Source organism: Cibotium barometz, chromosome 30 (assembly GCF_041138505.1).
Source record: "Cibotium barometz isolate CiBa-2024 chromosome 30, ASM4113850v1, whole genome shotgun sequence".
Classification (NCBI taxonomy): Eukaryota; Viridiplantae; Streptophyta; class Polypodiopsida; order Cyatheales; family Cibotiaceae; genus Cibotium; species Cibotium barometz.
The window spans coordinates 37559813-37580894 of NC_141075.1; the positions used below are offsets into that span (position 1 = coordinate 37559813).

General features: G+C 43.1%; 1 pseudogene across 1 annotated transcript; it reads left to right on the plus strand.

The window, feature by feature from the left end:
• Positions 1 to 46: 46 nt before the first annotated feature.
• LOC147621447 (beta-glucuronosyltransferase GlcAT14B-like) lies at positions 47 to 18125 on the plus strand (annotated as a pseudogene). The gene is made up of 4 exons (XR_015269830.1): positions 47 to 890; positions 1503 to 1578; positions 1693 to 1808; positions 17370 to 18125. The product of XR_015269830.1 is annotated as a beta-glucuronosyltransferase GlcAT14B-like (transcript).
• Positions 18126 to 21082: the final 2957 nt, after the last annotated feature.

Sequence of the window (21082 nt, forward strand, 5' to 3'; positions counted from 1 at the left end):
CTATCGAATGACACACTTCAATGTCCACTTAAGATTTTAGAGAATGTTCCCGACAGTTTATTCCTCGATGAATTGAACTAAAAAAACTGTTCACAGTTTTCACACCCGTTAGCATTCGCCATAGCCAGAGCTTGCGTTGTACTGTTTGGCCATAACTTGAGAGCTCTCAAAGATGAAACACAGCGACGGTTTCCATGAGCTGTAAGTAAATACGATTCACAGAGGAGGGCTTCCCGCTTTTGCCATAGTCCCACATAGGGTTTTCTAATCATCAAATAAGCAATCTGCAAATATTCATTTGGGTATGAAGATAAGAACCCTAATCTCAGTGACAGAGAGGAAATGGCTGTTGCCCTTTTTGGCAAGCTCTCTGGTGTCACTAGCCCTAATTTTGGCAGCAACAGTGAGTTCTGGGGCATCTCAGAGGGCTAAGTCATCTCTGTTTGATCATCTAGTGGGTCTAAGAAGCAGTAACATTGATGAAAAGCCAGATTTTTACATAGAAGCAGAGTTAGGGCAAATACCCACTCCATCCATGCCTGCTACATCAAGTTTAGCTCATTTGATTTCTGGGACGAAAGGGGATGGCCATAGAATGAAGAGAGGTTTGCAAGCTGTTTATCATCCCAACAACCAGTACATTTTGCACCTGGACCTTGACGCCCCCCCAACGGAAAGGATTGATCTTGCCAGATATGTCAAACTGCACCCTACATTCGTAGACGTGGCTAATGTTGATGTCATCGGCAAGGCCAACCTTGTCACATACAGAGGGCCCACCATGACGGCATGTACCCTACATGCTGCTGCGATCCTGCTCAAGAAGGGCTGCAAATGGGACTGGTTCATCAACATCAGTGCATCTGATTAACCTTTAGTGACCCAAGATGGTGTGCTGGCTTGTCCATTTATTTGTGTTTTTCTCTGCCTAAATTTTGTTGAGTTGGTTCAATATATGTATGGGTGATTATAACTTTTATGTATGGTGATGGCCAAGTCCATCTGTGATGTTTGATATCCTTACATGTATGGGTGATTATAGCATGCATTGTATGGTGATGCGCAAGATTGGCGATGTTTGATATCTTTGCATGTTTGTATGGTGATTTGCAAGTCCATCTGAAAGCATCCCAAATGTGTGATGTTTTATATCCTTGTATGGGTGATGATCAGTGCATTCAAAGAGTAAAATAAAATTGTTTGTGTTGAATTATGAGTCAGTATATGAATTATGGCTGATCTATGTTGACTACCAATCCAATGCATGGGCGATGCCCAATATTGTTACAAAGTATGGGTGGATACCATCAAAAGCCTTGGCTGCTCTTCAATGCATCCTGAATAACAGGCCCTGTTTAATGTGAGGTAAAAATGTGGGCGATTGTTTTCACTTGTCTTCTTTACTTGTCTTAACAGGCCCTGTTTAATGTGAGGTAAAAATGTGCGCGATTGTTTTCACTTGTCTTCTTTACTATGCCTTGCAACCTGGTCTTTTTATGCAGATTTGCTTCATGTTCTCTCATACCTGCCAAGGGACCTCAACTTTATCGAGCACACCAGTGACCTTGGTTGGAAAGAGTACGTAAATGTCTAGAATTGCAGCTTTTTATTGCAATCAAGTTTAGTAGGTTATATCTGACTTTATATTTGATGAGTTGACTACTTACTTTAACCTTGTGTATACTTACACAGATTTCAGAGGGTCAAGCCTATTATCATAGACCCTGGCTTGTACCTGGCAAAGAAGACCGACATTTCTTGGGCCACTCAGCGGAGGGCAGTACCCAATGCATTCAAGTTGTTTCTAGGTATTCTCAAGCACATCTCATATCCACAAGCACATCTCATGAGTCATACCCGGTGCATTCAAGTTGTTACTAGGTATTCTCAAGCACATCTCATATCCACAAGGTTTCTTTGGAAAGGGTGATGAAAATTTTTGCAGTACTTAAAGAATATGCTTAAGTTTGGCTAGATCATCTTTCTTTTATGTTATATTTATTATCATCTTACTGGTCACTGACATTGCGGGTGGGTTGTAAGCGGTCTTGTTGTACATGTGGCATAGCCTACCAGATATATTGTACAGTGGAACTAGTGACCAATTAAAAGTTTCCACTGTGAAGCCATGTGATGGAGGACCTATATGCAGTCTTGTGGGTGAAGTCTGATGATGCTCATGTTATGCCAGGGTTTTCTAGTACATCATTGTTTTTATATGTGTAATGTTGCTGCCCCTAAAGCTATAAAATTTCTCCCAAAGTGGCATGAGACTTCAATAAAAATTGGCACTCAATGTAACTTATAGATTTTTTTATCTTGATGCTAGCAGAATTGTACAGTTTCTTATCTTAGCAAAGAAAGGTACATTATGTTGAGAAGTATGAATCGAGATATCTACCTAACCATTAACTAATCTTATACTAATGACAACACTAATCTAAGGTGGATAGAAATGAAGATAACTCATAATGAGTGTGTGCTAATTAACATGCACTCAAGTACCATTAGAAACCAAGATGAATTAACTTGGATACATAAAAGAGACTTGAGATAAGTGTGAGTGATATGATTTCATTGTTTGAAATGGTCCCCTTTTATATGAGGAGGTACACCCTTGGGCTTGTATATCAATGTGGGATATATCCCTTTGCTCACTTGGCTTCATACTATGCTTTGTATTTTCTTGGCCACTTAACTCACTTCTTACCTCTTCCTTGTGCTCTTTGGCACCACATTTCTCAATACCCTCCTTGGTGCTAAATCTTTGGGCTACTCAAGGTGATCGGATGCGAGGTTTTACAACATATTTTCATCCCTCTTTGATGGTGACTTAACCTATCTTTGAGGCCTAGAGGTTATCTCTAAGAGTGAGGTCTCCCCTTTGATAGAGACTTGACCTATCTTTAAGGTCTAGAGGTCTCTTCTATATAGTAGGGTTATAACAATCATTACCTCCCTAGGTGCTTAATTAGCTACTCTCAGGTGGTCGGGTAGATACACATAACAAATGATTTTTGGCCTACTCATTTGGTGGTCTTTACAACATATCATCTAGGTTAGGGTAGTGGTTGGTAGCTCCTGCTTGCTTGAGATCTTCTTGCTCTTTGCTAATTATGCTTTGCTTATATACTCTCGTCTACTTATTTGGTTGTGGCATTTTTACATAAATTGTACACTTCTTTTTCACACATACAAACATTAGCGTACTCATTTGATCGCTTTTACAACAAGGTTTAGATAATAGCGTTTGATGAACATTGATGATTTATCTTGCGGAAGCCCATTTGGTAAAATCCATGCTAGCTTTTAAATTCCATGTGAAATGCTCATAGAGGGTCCTTTTACACTACACTTTTAAGAGAAGGTTTTAACCCTTAGGTCATTTTTTTTAAAATTTTTAAAATTACTATTTTACAATCTTATCTCGTCTAGGGATTGTTATACATCTGGAAAAAACTTGGTAGCGTCTCCCACCCGCAGATCCCATCTTATCCTCATCTTTCTTTTGTAATAGCTGAGCAGGGCCTTCTTCGGCCGCGGCTGCGTCCTTCCGACTCTTCACAGTTGAGTAAGCGAGCCTTGAAGTCCAAGTCCAAAAATAAGCTTGAGCTGGTGGAAATGAGGCCGACATATCTCACTCTTTCACGTGCTCCATAACTTGGCCACTGAACGTGCTATTGACGGCGGCTAAGACTAGGTCTCCTCCTGAAACTAGTTTGCGCTTGTCTTGCCGAACCCATCTAATGCTCAAGACGCTTGGTGATTGCATCACCATTTCGTGCACGGCCATGAAAGAGTTATCTACGACACCTCTCATCCAAGATGGCTTTTTATACTTCTTTCTATCTATAAATGAGCACAGAGGGTTCTTGTATTTTATAAACACAGCAAATGTTCCCAGTGCTCGATTACCCTCTCTCATCTCAAACCAGTACAACGTGGAAGAAAGGCCGCTTGGTGCCGAGGCCAGTTGTCGGTTGTTGCAGGTATTGGGGGTTGCCTGGAACTTTCTATGTAGCCACCACGAGTTTGTTGCTACCTAAGCTTGTCAAAGGCCTTCTTGATGTACTAGTTGCAGGCTTTTTTCATTGCTCTCTCAAGAACCTCTCTTTCTCTCTCTCAAAGATACATGTGCTAACTCTAAACACTAAGCTAGCAAAAAAATATGATCTAGCTCAATAATCTTTAATCTCATCATTAAATACTCTCTAATCTTAAGATAATTACTTGCTAGAAAACTGCTAAGCTAGGAGAGCTAGACCTAAACTTTGACACCATGTTGAGATATATGGATCGAGCTTTCCTAATTTCAAGATATCTACCTAATCATTAACTAATCCTATACTAATATAAGGTGGATAGAAATGAACATAACTCATAATGAGTGTGTGCTAATTAAGATGCACTCAAGTACAATTAGACACTAAGATGAATTAGCTTGGATACATAAAGAGACTTGAGATAAGTACAAGTGATATGATTTCATTGCTTGAAATGACCCCCTTTTATATGAGGAGTTACACCCTTGGGCTTGTACATCAATGTGGGATATATCCCTTTGCTCATGTGGCTTCATGCTATGCTTTACACTTTCTTGAGAGTTGGCCACTCCATGTCTCCTATATTAAACATCTACAAAAGACCTGAAGGGTCTATGAAGCCTAAAGAAGTTAAACATATGATTCGTGAGTAGACTGATTGTCAAGACAACATGAAAAAGAAAACCAACATGCCAAAAGAAAAAGAGGGTGAGTGCCTTGTGTATATGATGGAGTCGGCATAAAAAAATCATGTGTTTGGACTTGTCATGTGCCATCCTCTTTGATGACTACTGTGTATGTGGTAGCAATGTCCACTGTCTGGAGGGTAGCCGCTCAGTGGTGCCGGAGAATGTCTCAAATTTAGAGTTGATGAGTAGATGGTCTAGGCTAGGATCTATGTACATATTAAAACATATATACAGAAAACACTGTTATAGGCAGTTCTTCGGCATGTGACATTGGTATCAGAGCCTGGCAGACGTCCTAGAGGTGCTGAATTGGTGCATATTTGGAAAACACATGATACAAAGGTGGCTGTTTTTGGTCCGGCAAGAGAATGCAGCCCCAAGTGGTTCTTCAACATCAGGCATCCCGGTGGTGCCATAATGAGGGCAGCCATGGGGTATAGAGCCCCCAGATGGGTATCATGGGGTATGAAGCCCCCATATGCTAAGCTGGACTAGCCATGGTACAAGGATGTGGGGAGGAATAAGAAGTTGTAGGTGTAAGAAGGTATCAAACTCTCAACCCAAGAAAAGGTATAGGTCTTCAGTCCAAGGACGGGATAAGAAAGATAGGTGCACGTTCCTCAACGCAAAACAAAGCATCAGAAATTGAAGCAATCCAAGGTTGCGGTAGAAGGTTTTCAAGACAAGATCCAAGTGGTCAAGATTGCCTCAGGTTTTGGAAGCAGGATGCCAAGGATGGAGTCCACATGGAGTAAAGGGATGATGTCAGTCATCCAAGATCAGTTGGATTCCCGTCATCAAGCTTAGCAGGAGGGGATGTCACATGCACAACATGTGGACATGTGTAATCTCCTATTTTGGCTATGTTTAGGAACCTTTTTAGGCATTGACCAGCTTTTTATGGGAAATTTGGTATTTATCTGTCCAAGTACTTGGCCAACAACAGTTGGGTGGTTGTAGGGGCAATTCTAGGAGCCTATAAATAACAAGGCCTAGTATATTAGTCATCTGATCCCAGGTTTGTGGGAGAGGTCATAGACTTAGGTGTTTTCCCTTTGGAGGTCATGTTGGCTTGGATCTATTGTACATATTGATACATGTATACTGAAAACACTGTCACAGCAACATCTCTCTCTCTTCTTTGTTATCTTTGTGTTTCACACAATTCTTAATACAGGCAGTTCTTCTGTATGTGATACCCTAATTGTAGCGATTCGTAACTATGCAAAGATGCATAAACATCCGATACCCTAACTCAAAAGAGGGCTTGCTTCCTTCATTCACCTCTCAGCCTTCGTATGGCTTCTACATGCATGACACTTTCCGGACCATAGTTGGTATTTCCTACAATATTGCTACTTTCATGTGACAAGCCATGTCACATGCGCGGAAGCTTTGTGCCTTGTTTCAACCCTAAGCACCTTTCATAGGAACATCATGATGCAAAACGGAAAGAAGAGATGGAGAGGAGAGAGAGAGAGAGAGAGAGAGAGAGAGAGAGCTGTATTTTCAGTATATTCATATAGTACAAAAAGTACATAACTCTGGCAACCATAGGCATGCCCTTGAAAAGGTAGTCTTGATTCCAAAGAGTCCTAATCTATGATCCAATCCCCACAAGGAATGAATGAATAATAGTCTATGCTCAGGGTTGCTTATATAGCACCATGCTTACCAAGTCGGCCAGCTTGAAAGCGACCTAGAAAATCAGCATTAAATAGCGCTGGCCTTACATGTGTGGACCTGAATTGATGCAGGCTGAACTCCTGCTTATGCCTTCGGTTCTTGGGTGCTGGTCTAAATCCTAAACAGCTGCTACACTGTCTGTTTTGCTGCCTCTAGCCTTGGATAGTTAGCCATGCACGTGTTTGCGCATGACAAGTCACCACCCCCTTGCCCAACGCTTGCCATGTGGCCAATTAATCCTTTAAGGTTTAAACGCTTTGGGTGTTACATGCCACTGGGCTTGATCGTGATAACGCACAACAGGGCTGCCTTTATACCTTTATGTGGTGAGAATCTTTAGTATCAACTTTAGAGAGTAGAGAGAGAGAATGAGAATGTAGAAGACCACACAATATTGGGTCCCAATACCCCCCCTGCAAGCAGAAGTATTCGCATATATTATTCTTTGGAGAAATGCTGTACAATGCTGAGCACAAGAGATATGAATGCCCAACGCAAGGACGAGGAAGAGCGTACGTCGGCTGAGTATCCACCTAGTCCGAGGCTCTGCTGAAGACTCTCCTTGGCCACTGATGCAAGTCCAGATAGCTGTAGGACTGCACATATGTTGGCTAAATGTGAAGAGGACCTTCGTTCCTTAGCTTGGAGTTGACTGGATGCTGGAAACTGTGTGTACTTCGCTGAATACCTGAATGACTAATTGATGACTGAAGCATTTGCTTATATATGCCTTCAGTGTGCTGGTTGGCCAGAAAGGGGGCTGTCAGCCTGCTATCATTGGACAAAAGCTGCAAATTCTGAGCATTAAATGCTGCGCATGCTTTTCCCATGATCCTGGCTGACTGAATGCTGGCCGACTGTGCTATTTGTTGGCCGACTGGTACTGCTGCCGGACTGGGTGCTTATGCTAGCCGACTGGATGCTAGGCCCACCAAAGGGCTGTGGCATGGCCTATTATGTACATGGCAAAGGCTAGCCCATGTTGGGCTGCCTTGGGCTAGCCTTAGGGCTAGCTCCCTTCTATGTGAAATGATCTGACAATGCAACTACGACTATGGCTGACAACTACATGCTTTTGAATGATGCTTTCTCGAAGTGGGTTAAGAGGACTGACACTTGATTGAGACCTCTAAGCCTCAGATACTGACCTACGTAGCTCGTGCTGAAACCGGCCTGACGGGCGATGAAACAAACACTCGCACATAAAACACTTCAATGCCATTGAGGACCTAGAAAAGGAAAACAAACAAGGGGAGCTAGAGTGCTCCTGCAAACAGTACACGGACACCGATTGGCCCCAAAACGCAGTGGCGCCCCTTGCGGTATTTCTTTAATTGATTATAAGAGCTTTGATTACAATAAGGCTGTGAACTCAGCCGTCACAGTAGAACCCCTGAAGCCTGCAAAGAATCTGCATCATGGCTTCTTGTCCACTTGGCATCCACAAACAAGTCCAGCCATTCTTCACCTCAAAAGACTCTCACACATTGAGTCTGCATACAGAAGCTTTCTCCTATGATCAGGGCTGCCACAACCATCCATAGCCTCTCACACTATGAACAGCATCACACCCTGACACACCCAGTGCTTCTGCATCACAACACAGACTCCCAAACTGTCTCTCAAAAGAGAACTCGCATCACAGCACAGCATACCATACAGTCGACACACCTGTACCAACCTTCCAAGGGTACTATCCATCTCTGTCATGGATTCCCTGACCCTTACCCAATCAGTAGCAAGGCTGTACCAAACATGTGTCCATTTCTGTACCTTCTGCCTGCATGTGACCTATCTCCTGGAGAAACCCAAAAACATGTTTCCTCAAGAAACCTACAACCTGTTTCCACATGAAACCCTTAGGCCTGTTTCCCTTTGAAACTTCTGTCTTGTTTTCATACAGAACCATTCATGGCACCATTCAACAACAGTGCCAACAACAGCATACATCTAGTTACATAGATGCCCATAATTGTAGGTCCCTCTGTTCCTTTCTAGCAGGAAGAAAACAATCTGCTCCATGAGCACGCAGCCATGCGAGCTTGCATCACTCCCATGCCAAGAAACATAACCAAGTGACCTGTACTTGCAGCCAGAAACCCAAGTACATAGCTGAATTTGCAGCCAAACAAAAACAGCCCATAAACAATCTCAAAACAGTCCCGAGCATTGCTCATGTTCATAGCCACATGCACTGCTACGAAACTGTCCATAAACCCTTTCCAAAACAGTCCCGAACCAAAGCAAAGAGAAGCTGAAAGTTCCATCAGTTGAACGCCATCGACATGATGTCTATGTTCATGAAAAACCAGCCCCTCCTTTCTGCAAAAACACGGCGTTCTTCAAAAAAGCACACGCCTGCAGCCACCTATCCGAACAGGTCAACACTAGCAGCCACCCGTACCAAATAGTGTGCAGCTGTCTCCTGTATCAGCTGTCGTACAGCAGCCGCCTGTACCAGCCAGACCTGCCCGTACACATATGCCTGCAGTCGTACAGTCGTACACCTGAATCTGCAGTCGTACAGCTGAACTCGTGGACTATACCTGTAGCTGTTCCTGCCTGCGCCGCCTGTACCTGCAGTAGTCGTACACTGTACCTGCAGCAGCCGTACACTGTACTGCAATCGCACAGATCCACACGGGCTCTTCTGTGCGCAGCCAAAAACCAGCAGCCCACATATGCAGTCGACTTCTCCTCTCTTCCACGCATGAGAGCTTGCACACTTCCCAAAAAGCTAGAGAGAGAGAGAAAGAAGAGAGTTGTGGGCCTCCAAAAGTGGAGTAGCCTCTATAAATTGCTTAGGGGCCTCCCAAGGTTTTAAAACCTTTAATACTTTAAATTTTTTTTGCCCACCAAAGGTTATAAAACCTTTTTAAATTAAAGTATCTTTGCCCCCTTCACACTTGGGGTTGTCCACACATGGGCTTCCTTTTTGACTCCAACCTGATGCCATTCACACTGTCCACCATGTCCCCGTGCACACCTGCATACTGTCTAGAGAAAAACACAGGGTCGTGACATACCCCCCTCTTGAAAAATGGCAAGCGTCCTCGATTGCACTCAATGGCACAGTAAGGCATCTTATGAGCAAAGACACCCCATATGGCAAAGACAATGGTCCTCCAATGCATTTGGATGATAAAACAATCATCCTGCACAATAGGCCACACTGTCACATCAAAGTGACACACCACTCTTGCTTGTTCCTTCAGAACCTGTAGCAAAAGTCTAAAACCAAGTGGAAACACGTTAACTGTGTTAGCCAAAAACAAAACCATGCATCATTCTACATATGGCACACATATGCATGACACACACATGCATTTGGAAACAATATGCTCCTCAAGTTGCTCTACCTACTCTAAAGTAACAGTCTAAGGGCTGCTCGCAAGCCTTACGCCCATGGGCATCCCGCAGGACCCAGGACTGATGATACAACATGAGCATATGAAAGCACTCAATGCATCCAAACACTACATCCACTAAGTACTTCCCACATATGTCTCATGGCCATCCCGCAGGAGTCACATCGAGTGGTGCATCCATGAACATAATAAAGCACTTGATGTATCATACCAATATACATGCAGCACACGACACAATCCAAAGTATTACCCAATGTATTCTCAATGGTACCAGGATCCAATGGCACCAGAATACAATAATACCACAAAAAGTGTATGCATACATGCACAAATAGAGTTCAATCCATATATGAACCAAATCAACTCTAGGACTGCTCGCAAGACTTATGCCCTCCATAGAGTTATCCATAGTTGCAGTTATAGTTCAAGGGGCGCGCGACTGTGAACCATACTCAACCATCATCTCATGTGTCTAGAACACAAGATCATAGAAGTCCCATAAGCAGATGTACTGTCAGCCTCAGTACCTTCGGGTGAATACAAAGATGTCACCAAGCGACTCCTAGATAACAACTGAGCCTGTCTGTAACAAGGGAGCGGAGGTGCTACCCCCCTCTTGAGCATCAGGCAATGCTCCAGACCTATGCTCTGCTGAACCTGAATGAGCCGTAACAAGAGTCGACTCCAACTCTAAGGCATCAAGATAAAGCTGCAAATCCTGAGGTGAATCTGCTAAGTCACCCTTCTCCATCCACTTCGCATCCATCAGTGAACCTCCTCCATCCACTTCGCATCCATCAGTGAACAGCTCTTGAACTTCATAGGATAGCAACGGGAAACTTTACCCTGTAACTGTCTTCCGAACCCATGAAGCCTCCGTGAAGATACCACCGGTGACAAACTATTGAATGTTTTGCCGGTGACAAACTATTGAATGTTTTGCACCATAACACTTCAATTGCTTCTTGTTCCTGGCCGACTACTTCTTGTCCTTGGTGTCTTTTCTCCTGAGCTTCATCTTCAGCTCTTGCTCTTCACCTCATATAGGCAAAGACACACAACCCTGCACTGTCTCCTGCACTTCCTTTTCACTTCCTCATGTTGAAGCTTTTCATGTGACAACCACGGGCTCGCCTCCTTGAGAAAGTCGACGATGTCCCGGCAACGGAACCTTGAAACCGGCCTGACGGGCGGTGAAACAAACACTCGCACATAAAACACTTAAACGCCATTGAGGACCTAGAAAAGCAAAACAAACAAGCGGAGCTAGAGTGCTCCTGCAAACAGTACACAGACACCGATTGGCCCCAAAACGCAGTGGTGTCCCTTGCAGTATTTCTTTAATTGATTATAAGAGCTTTGATTACAATAAGGCTGGGAACTCAGCCGTCATAGTAGAACCCCTGTAGCCTGCAAAGAATCTGCATCATGGCTTCTTGTCCACTCGGCATCCACAAACAAGTCCAGCCATTCTTCACCTCAAAAGACTCTCACACATTGAGTCTGCATACAGAAGCTTTCTCCTATGATCAGGGCTGCCACAACCATCCATAGCCTCTCACACTATGAACAGCATCACACCCTGACACATCCAGTGCTTCTGCATCACAACACAGACTCCCAAACTGTCTCTCAAAAGAGAACTCGCATCACAGCACAGCATACCATGCAGTCGACACACTTGTACCAACCTTCCAAGGGTACTATCCATCTCTGTCATGGATTCCCTGACCCTTGCCCAATCAGTAGCAAGGCTGTACCAAACATGTGTCCATTCCTGTACCTTCTGCCTGCATGTGACCTATCTCCTGGAGAAACCCAAAAACATGTTTCCTCCTTAGGCTTGTTTCCCTTTGAAACTTCTGTCTTGTTTTCATACAGAACCATTCATGGCACCATTCAACAACAGTGCCAACAACAGCATACATCTAGTTACGTGTTCCCTCATGAAACATCTGGAAACATAGATGCCCATAACTGTAGGTCCCTCTGTTCCTTTCTAGCAGGAAGAAAACAATCTGCTCCATGAGCACACAGCCATGCGAGCTTGCATCACTCCCATGCCAAGAAACATAACCAAGTGACCTGTACTTGCAGCCAGAAACCCAAAAAAATAGCTGAATTTGCAGCCAAACAAAAACAGCCCATAAACAATCTCAAAACAGTCCCGAGCATTGCTCATGTTCATAGCCACATGCACTGCTATGAAACAGTCCATAAACCCTTTCCAAAACAGTCCCGAACCAAAGCAAAGAGAAGCTGAAAGTTCCATCAGTTGAACGCCATCGACATGATGTCTATGTTCATGAAAAACCAGCCCCTCCTTTCTGCAAAAACACGGCGTTCTTCAAAAAAGCACACGCCTGCAGCCACCTATCCGAACAGGTCAACACTAGCAGCCACCCGTACCAAATAGTGTGCAGCTGTCTCCTGTATCAGCTGTCGTACAGAAGAATCCTGTACAAGCCAGACCTATCCGTACACATATGCCTGTAGTCGTACAGTCGTACACCTGAATCTGCAGTCGTACAGCTGAACTCGTGGACTATACCTGTAGCTGTTCCTGCCTGCGCCGCCTGTACCTGCAGTAGCCGTACACTGTACCTGCAGCAGCCGTACACTGTACTGCAATCGCACAGATCCACACGGGCTCTTCTGTGCGCAGCCAAAAACCAGCAGCCCACATATGCAGTCGACTTCTCCTCTCTTCCACGCATGAGAGCTTGCACACTTCCCAAAAAGCTAGAGAGAGAACTGATAATGTGCCTGTCAAACATCTCCAAAGAAAGAGTCTTTGCTTCAGTGGCATTTTACACTTCCATAACATGTGGAGATTCTTCCGCCACCAAGAGAGAGGCTTTCTCATATGCCACAAAGAATTGGCATGTTGCTGAATCCATGGGGGAGGCTGAAAAAGCCTGTAAGCTTTGATGGAGGTCAAGGCTGGAAGGGGAACAGGATGAGTGCTTGCAGTAGATGAGCACAATTGCCAATCCATGAGCCTGTCTGTGTCAGCCATAGTTGGAATAGGTAAAAAAGGAAGCAATATATCAGCAATTTTCTTCCATATTGGCCTATGATGCATTCCCAATGCATAGGTAGCAGTGGCCCGAGGAAAGGATAAGACATATCCTCGATCATCCACCACATCATGTATGTACCTAATTCCCAGTTTCATAAGATTGTATGCCCGAACAGGTTCCTGCAAGGCAAGTGGAGTGTCAAAAATGGCACTCCAATGAATACTTTCCTTCCTCATGGAGTTCATCCCCAAGCAATTACGAGGAGCCCATTTGAACTTAGAGAGAACTTGTTTCCAGTCAAGTATTAAGGTAGTGGAAAAAGGACAGCCAGGTATCCTGCCTTGAAATCTCCCAATAACAACCTCCCAATGATCCGTAATCCAATGACCATAAGCTGAAGTCCTCATGTTGACACACATGGACGCTAACATACAAGTCCATGGCTGTTGTTGGCAGAAGAAAGTGTGCAACATAGTAGCCTTCCTTGCAAGTACATGATATCTTATATTGAGAATATTGAGTCCACCATGCATCCTTGGGGAACACACCATTTCCATCTTCATCAGTCTCAAAGCTTTAACAGCAGATTTTGTCTTCCATAATATCTCCATAGCTTGAGACATAAAGGCTGAAATATCCCTGGAGGACCAATGCAATAAAGGCAAATAGAACTGAACATAAGACATCACTATGGATTGCACAATTCTGAGCCTGACATGAAGAGGCCTAATCTCTCTCTCTACACACACCATGAATATCCTCCATCCACCTTTAGCTTAGGTGCACCTGTGTAAACCCTAACCCTAAACAATCAAGAGGAGGATTTGTCAAGTGCACACCCTCCAATGGTGTGACTTGGCCATGTCTCTCTACATGTAACATGCGTAAGCTTACAGAAAAGGATTATACTTTGATAAATACTTTCAGCCCTTGGTTCTTGAAGATGAATAGCACAATGTAGAGAAGATAATAGTGTAGAGAGAGAGAGAGGAGAGACAAATACACATTATTGGGTCCCAAGAACCCTTTGAAGGGCCCCACCACGTATGGTGTATTTTCTTTATTGAATGAGTAGACTGACATGGTGCTGGCTGTAAATAACTAGGACTGAATTGACTTGGATACCTTCCCTTGGCTGAGATAGCTTCAGCCTGAAGATAGTCCCTTGATCTACACTTTCCACCTTGCTTGGCCCTTTCTTGGCTTGCTCTAGGCCTTGGACTTCAGCACTTGCAGAGATAATGAGATGATTTATGCTTATTGCTGCCCATCGCTTATATATGCCCTACATCTGCTGGTGCTCTTGGCCTGCTTACGACTGAGTAAAACAACATTTAATGAAGCATTTCACAGGTGTGAGTGTTTGCTGGCCGACAACACTTCAAAGCTGTCATAGGGCTGTCCCATGTACTTAAGGGCTGGCCTAAGGCCTTGGTGGCTCTTGGATAGGCATTGCATGGCTGTCCATGACGTAGACTCCTACAGACTATCTCGTGACCTAAACTAGTGCTCGTGCATCCGGTTGGAAGCCTAATAAATGCTCGGTACACCTCTACATCATTCTAGAGGGTTACAGATGTGCGGGACATACACTGACCTCATGTGCGGGACATGCACACATGACCATGACCCTCTACAGTGGATCCTTGGCTGACATGTGTTGGACAAGGGCTCACAAAGGGTGAGTTACCACTCTAAGTCTTGCACGGATGCCCGTGACACTACATTCACCATGGATATCTTCTATCCACCTTAGCTTAGGTGCACCTATGTAAACCCTAACCCTAAACCATCAAGCAAGAGGGGATGTCAAGTGCACACCTTCCAACGGTGTGACTTGGCCACGTCTCTAGCATTTAGCCACTTCAAAGGGCGTGTTCGTGCTCAATTTTGGCAAATTTGGGGCGTTTTATCCATTCCATGGTATTTGTCTAGGTGTTGGAAAGGGCAGCCCAGTGTGGACACGTTTATTATTATTGGACATTTGTATTGGTTATTGGAGAAGCTGTTAAGGTAGTGGCTGCTGACTTTATTTCCTTGATTATGTTCCATAGAAGTCTCTTTGGGAAGTACCAAATTTTTGAATCTAGAGAGGAGTTGGTGGAAGTTGATCGGTGCATGCATAGCAAAGGAGGCTGCATTTTCCACACTGTGCTTCTGAGGGGTGGCATCTCCAGTTTTGGGAATTTCAGCGGCAGGACTTCTTTGGATCCTGTACAGGGAGTTTTTGAGATCCGTCTAAGCATTTGCATTAGTGGATGGGTATGCTTCAGTGACTTTTAGAATGGAGGAGAGTTCTTGACATCATTGGTGCTTTCTTCGGCAATTGCAGCATAATGAGACATGCTCACCAATGTATTTTCACCATGGACAGGGGCATGGTTATTGGAGAAGATGTTAAGGCAGTTGCTGCTTGTATGTTATGGACTTTATTTCCTTGATTATGTTCCATAGAAGTGTCTCTTTGGGAAGTACCAACTTTTTGAATCTAGATAGGAGTTGGTGGAAGTTGATCTGCGCATGCATAGCAAAGGGAGTACAGGTGGCTGCATTTTCTGCTGAGAGTTCCAAGGAGGGCCATCACTAGTTTTGGGAATTTGGTTCCTAAGAGGTGAATTTGGGCATGTTCTTGGATTCATCTAGGTATATATATATATATATTGCATTGGCAGGACTTCTTTGAATCCTGTACAGGGAGTTTTTGAGATCCATCTAAGCATTGGCATTAGTAATGCTTTAGTGCCTTTTAGAATGGAGGGGATTTTTGACATCATTGGTGCTGTCTTCAGCAACTGCAGAAAAACAAGACATGCTCGCCAATGTATCTTCACCATCGACAGGAGCATGGTTATTGGAGAAGCTGTTAAGGCAGGCTGCTTGTATGAAATGGACTTTATTTCCTTGATTATGTTCCATAGAAGTCTTTTTGGAAAGTACCAACTTTTTGATTCTAGAGAGGAGTTGGTGGAAGTTGATCTGCGCATGCATAGCGAAGGGAGTACAGGAGGTTGCATTTTCCACTGAGAGGTTCTGAGGGGGGCATCTCCAGTTCATTGGAAGGACTTCTTTGGATCCTGTACAGGGAATTTTTGAGATCCATCTAAGCATTTGCATTAGTGGATGTGTATGCTTTAGTGTTTTGTAGATTGGAGGAGAGTTTTCGACATCATTGGTGCTCTCTTCAGCAATTGCAGCAAAACAAGACATGCTCACCAATGTATCCTCACCATAGACAGGAGCATGGTTATTTGAGAAGCTGTTAAGGCAGTGGTTGCTTGTATGTAATTGACTTTATTTCCTTGATTATGTTCCATAGAAGTAAGTACCAACTTTTTGAATCTAGAGAGGAGTTGATGGAATTTGATCTGCGCATGCATAGCAAAGGGAGTACAGGTGGCTGCATTTTCTACTGCGAGGTTCTGAGGGGGGCATCTCCAGTTTTGGGAATTTCATCAGCAGGACCTCTTTGGATTCTGTACAGGGAGTTTTTGAGATCCTTCTAAGCATTTGCATTAGTGATTTAGTGACTCTAGAATGGAGTCTATTAGAAGAGTTTCTGAAAGAGGTTTTCCAACACGTGCTTGTAGAGAAGGATTCTTATCCATGGCAGGTACTTCATTACGAGGTGCACGATCAGGTGCTATTGGGAGATACAACTGCAGGTTCTTGTGTTGACTGTGCCAGTGTGCAATTGCTTCACAAAGGGAGACATAGCTTCAATGCAGATCTTCAGGCATGAAGTACCTAACAGATTTGAGTTTGTCAATTCTATTGTTGAGTGCCCTCTGGAAGCTAAGCAAACTGAGGCCAGACGCAGTCTTAGTGTGATGCATTTTGCCTCAGACAATGTCCAAACCGTTCAGATAAAGGCATATTTTAGGCGCCCGGTCACAGGAAACGGGTCAGAAACGACAAGCAGCCTCACAAAGGAACAGGCTGCCCAAGAACAAAGTGTTCAGTGCTTTGTGCATGTGCAAGATGGACCAGGTCTGGACAAAGCTCATGCAGGTTGGAAAGGGTGCAAGCTGGTCAAATAGCATCCGAGTAAGGTAGGTTGGATGGCATTTGGATAGGGAGCTGACATATGGGTGCATGGAGTGTGAACCCATGTTGGTGAAAGCGTAAGCGTTAAACTTCAGCAAGCAAATTAATATTAATTGTAAGAAAAAGGACGTCATGAGTATCTCAACCAGCATGCAAAATGTGGGCTTATTTAAAACCTACTAAAGAAGACGTGGGAAATTGTCCTGCACTGTAAAAATCAAGTAGGGGCTGCTCTTTGCTCTATCCATGCAGTGTGGGAATCAAGTAGGGGCTGCTTTCTACTTTATCCCAGCAATCCTAGGGGGGTGCAAGGGGGAAGGAAATAGCTGTCCAGAGCGTTGTACCTGCAAGGTCAGAGGTGGGTATTGAGGTTGGGAATTTGCATATACACATCCGCAAGCAAAGATGGTCTTGTTTACTGTTTTCGCTGTTCCAATGCATGCCTGTTTGTTGTTAAGATTTGTTCCTCAAGGGTTGCCTTTTGAATTCTAAGCATTGGATCTGTTTACTTTACAGGGTCAGCTTGGGTTGTTTTGACACGTAGTTTTATTGAATATTGTATATGGGGTTGGGATAACCTCCCCCGAACAGTTTTAATGTACTATGCAAATGTTGTGTCATCTCCTGAAGGTTACTTTCACACGGTTATCTGCAATGCAAGAGAATATAGAAATACTACAGTCAATCATGACTTGCATGGGATACCCCTCCCAAGCAGCACCCACTCTCCTTGAGCTTGAAAGATTTTGGTAAAATGAAGAATAGTGGTGCTCCATTTGCAAGGAAATTTGAGAGGGATAATCCAGTGCTTGACAAGATTGACAGAGAACTTCTTGGGCGTCATCGTGACCACTTCACACCTGGAGGTTGGTGTGTTGGTGGCAATGAAGACAATAGAGATCCCTGTGCAGAGAGAGGAGATCCTAGTGTGCTCAAACCTGGGCCTGGGGCCAAGAGATTCGAAAGGCTGACCTTGAAGCTTCTGGCACCTGAGTCCTTCCGAGCAAATCAGTGCATTTCCAGTTGGCATTTACACGAAGGGGGCTGTGAAATCATTTACTGGCTCCTGTCATACTAATTTGTATTGATGGTTATGGATAAAGTGAAAAACAGGAACTTTGAAGGTTCTTGGTCAGTTGCTCAACTGAGAGGTTCACTTGAGGCTTTGTTTGTATTGGTGCAGAGGAGCCTAACAAAGCTTGAGCTATTGTATATGCCATATGCCACACATGTATATTGGTTGTCATGCTCCACACAGCTCAAACATTTTGTGCATAGTAGAATGTTCCAACCACACCCCCCCCCCCCCTCCCTTAAGTTGTACAATGAGTGGTGTTAATAGTTTGTGTACCATACAAGCAAAAAAAGTGTGCTTGTTTGCAATGTCTGGCCTGTAACCTGTAAGCCGCATCTCTGGCATGCTTCCATGAATGGCTGCTGTAGGTGTTTTGTTCAGGATATACACTGCAGTAGCACATGCTTCTGCCCAATAGTAATCTGGCATGCTCTTTTCATTGAGCATTGCCCTTGCCACTTCACATATGACTCGATTCTTTCTCTCAGCTACACAACACCACATGCTCATCCAATGGAGTACCTACATTCGTAAAGAAAAAGAAGATATAGAAGAGAGATGGGTTTGAAATTCCATCTTTGAATTTTGACGCAAAAAGGAACACCTAATTTTTCCAAGGTGATGAGTGATGAGTGATCTTTATCAGTGTTGAACCAGAGTAATAAATGAGAAAATAGTGAATGAGAGAGAGAGAGAGAGAGAGAGAGAGAGAGAGAGAGAGAGTACATACATACATTTTAAAATACACAATGAGTGTATTCGTGGAAAGATATTTAAGGTAAAGGAGCTTTGTCACTTTGACAACACCTGTTCCAAACTACAAAGGAAAGAGAAGCATCTCTCTCCCCAAAGTGAGAGAGATGCTTCTCATGAATTGGACTTGGGCTTCCCTACCATAGCCTAATATGAAGCCCTAGTTCTATAGAGAACTTCTCGAGGGTTCCTAAGGATGGCTTCATTGAGGCACTATAGGATCTCTAGAGACACACGTCCTATGTGATGAGGATCACCATCATCTAGTTTAGCATATCCTCCCACCGCCTTTAGATTGAGTCTAGGAAAGCTGAGGAGAGACATGGGTATGCAAAACTAGAGGTGTTAAGGAGTAGGAGCATTTCATATGCAAATGCCCATTCTACTATGAGATACATGGGTGATTACACATTGCTGTTGCAAGAGATGTTTGGGATTGTACTTGATTGAGCATTGTTGTGAGAGCATCACATGCGTTAACATATTAGCACTTTTATCATCGACTTAGATTAATTTTCAAGGTTTGGCTCTCAAATGGTGATTTGTCTAATGTAGAAGAATGTTTGGGGCAGGGGTTCTGGTTCGTCAACCATCTTATGATACAATGATGCTCATTTTTTATACTATTACTAACTATGGGTCTTGTCAGATGTTTTTAATGCAAATTTTTCTCCCATTGAGAGGGATGACATATATTTTAAATTCTTTGGTCGAGAATCATTATCTATTATTTAAATGTTATAATATCTATGTTTGTGATGGAGTGAAAGAAGGCATTTTTGTGGAAAATAAATGTGTGATCCAACATAGCTCCTTCCAGATTCATAGGCTAGCAACTACACTAAGTAATACACAAAGAGCTTTTGTTCATTCTCTACATAGAAAACAAAAAATATTCACTAGATAATTTCTTAGATATAAATGAACATACCTAGGAAAAGTGGAAACTAGGGAAAATGGAACACTCTCTTAGATAAGCTAACTAGGAAATATACAGTGCATGGATTTCTCTATATAGGAAAATTTCATGTAGTTTACCTATAAAGAAAAGTGTTCCATTTTCCCTAGTTTACACTTTTTATAATTATCCTTCTTTGTACTTAGGAAATTATATGCTGAATACATTGTAGCACTATGTAAGGATTGCTTAGAAGCTTACCTTCATAGATAGATATATCTATCTATGAATCTTGTTAATATACTACATGCCAAACATTCAATAAACATTTCAAAATCCATAAAAATGTTCTTAATATTTTTTGCATCATTAATCATGATGACTTTGTATCACCATATCGCCAGCAGTAGATACCCTTGATGTTCAACAGATTTTCCTTGATACTCCACTTTCTTGGCCATCCTTTAAACCATTAGCCTTACTCTATATCCTACCCCAACCTTTGAAGGATGACCCGCTTTCTGTTTGCAATAGCTAGTTATCTCCATTTGTGGGTGGCTATGGGTTCAATAGCCTACTACTACACTTTGATCTGATTTTTGTTTTTGTAGGAGCTAAGTATACCCATTTATGGACACCCAGCCATGGGTTAAATAACCTACCTCCTACACCTTGACTCTGATGGCAAGTCCTCTATATGGAGACCAAGCTGTAGGAAACCAAACCCCCTCTATTGGCCCATCCCATGCTACCTATGATGTTCACATGCATCTGCAAGTGCTTAGTCCATGAATTGTATGAACTAGATGCTCACTAGGCATGCCTCATCATGATGACTATAATCACATACCCGCTCCATCTAATATGCCCTTACCATCTCTTGAATATACATGGCTCACACAATCCCTCCTCTCCACCAATCTTCCCATCTACAAACCTCATCCAATGGCATTAGATGTATGCTGTGATGCTACTCTGTCGAAGATCCTAGATGTTGTCCACATCAAGGCTAATGGTGCTACTGAAATATTCCATCCCTCATCAATCTGATGCATAGATACATGCATGCTACATAAGTGAACTATGTATACACATGCACATGTATAAAGTTTCTAAGTCTAAAGTTTCTATGTATAAAGTAGCCTCTATCTTTTAGCCGGGTGAAACATTTACAACAAACCAAAGAAAAAACGCAACAAAGCAATATAATGTACATGAATACATAGAACTTCCAAGTTGCTGCTGATGCACGCTTTGTGTATAGTAGCCACCTTAATCAAACAAAGTTTTCAAGTCTCAAAGCTAGAAAAATCTAGAATTCCAACTACAATAAAAGCTAGAAGATTGAAGTCTGTATTTGATAAGATCCTGGGCTTAGCTTCCCCTTAAAAAGGCAAAGTGACATGCTTTGGAAACTGGCTAACAAAGCCATCAACACAAGCACCGAGATTAGCCCCATCTTGAAGTAAACACCGCCCAAGCTCATGAATATAGTTCCCTGGC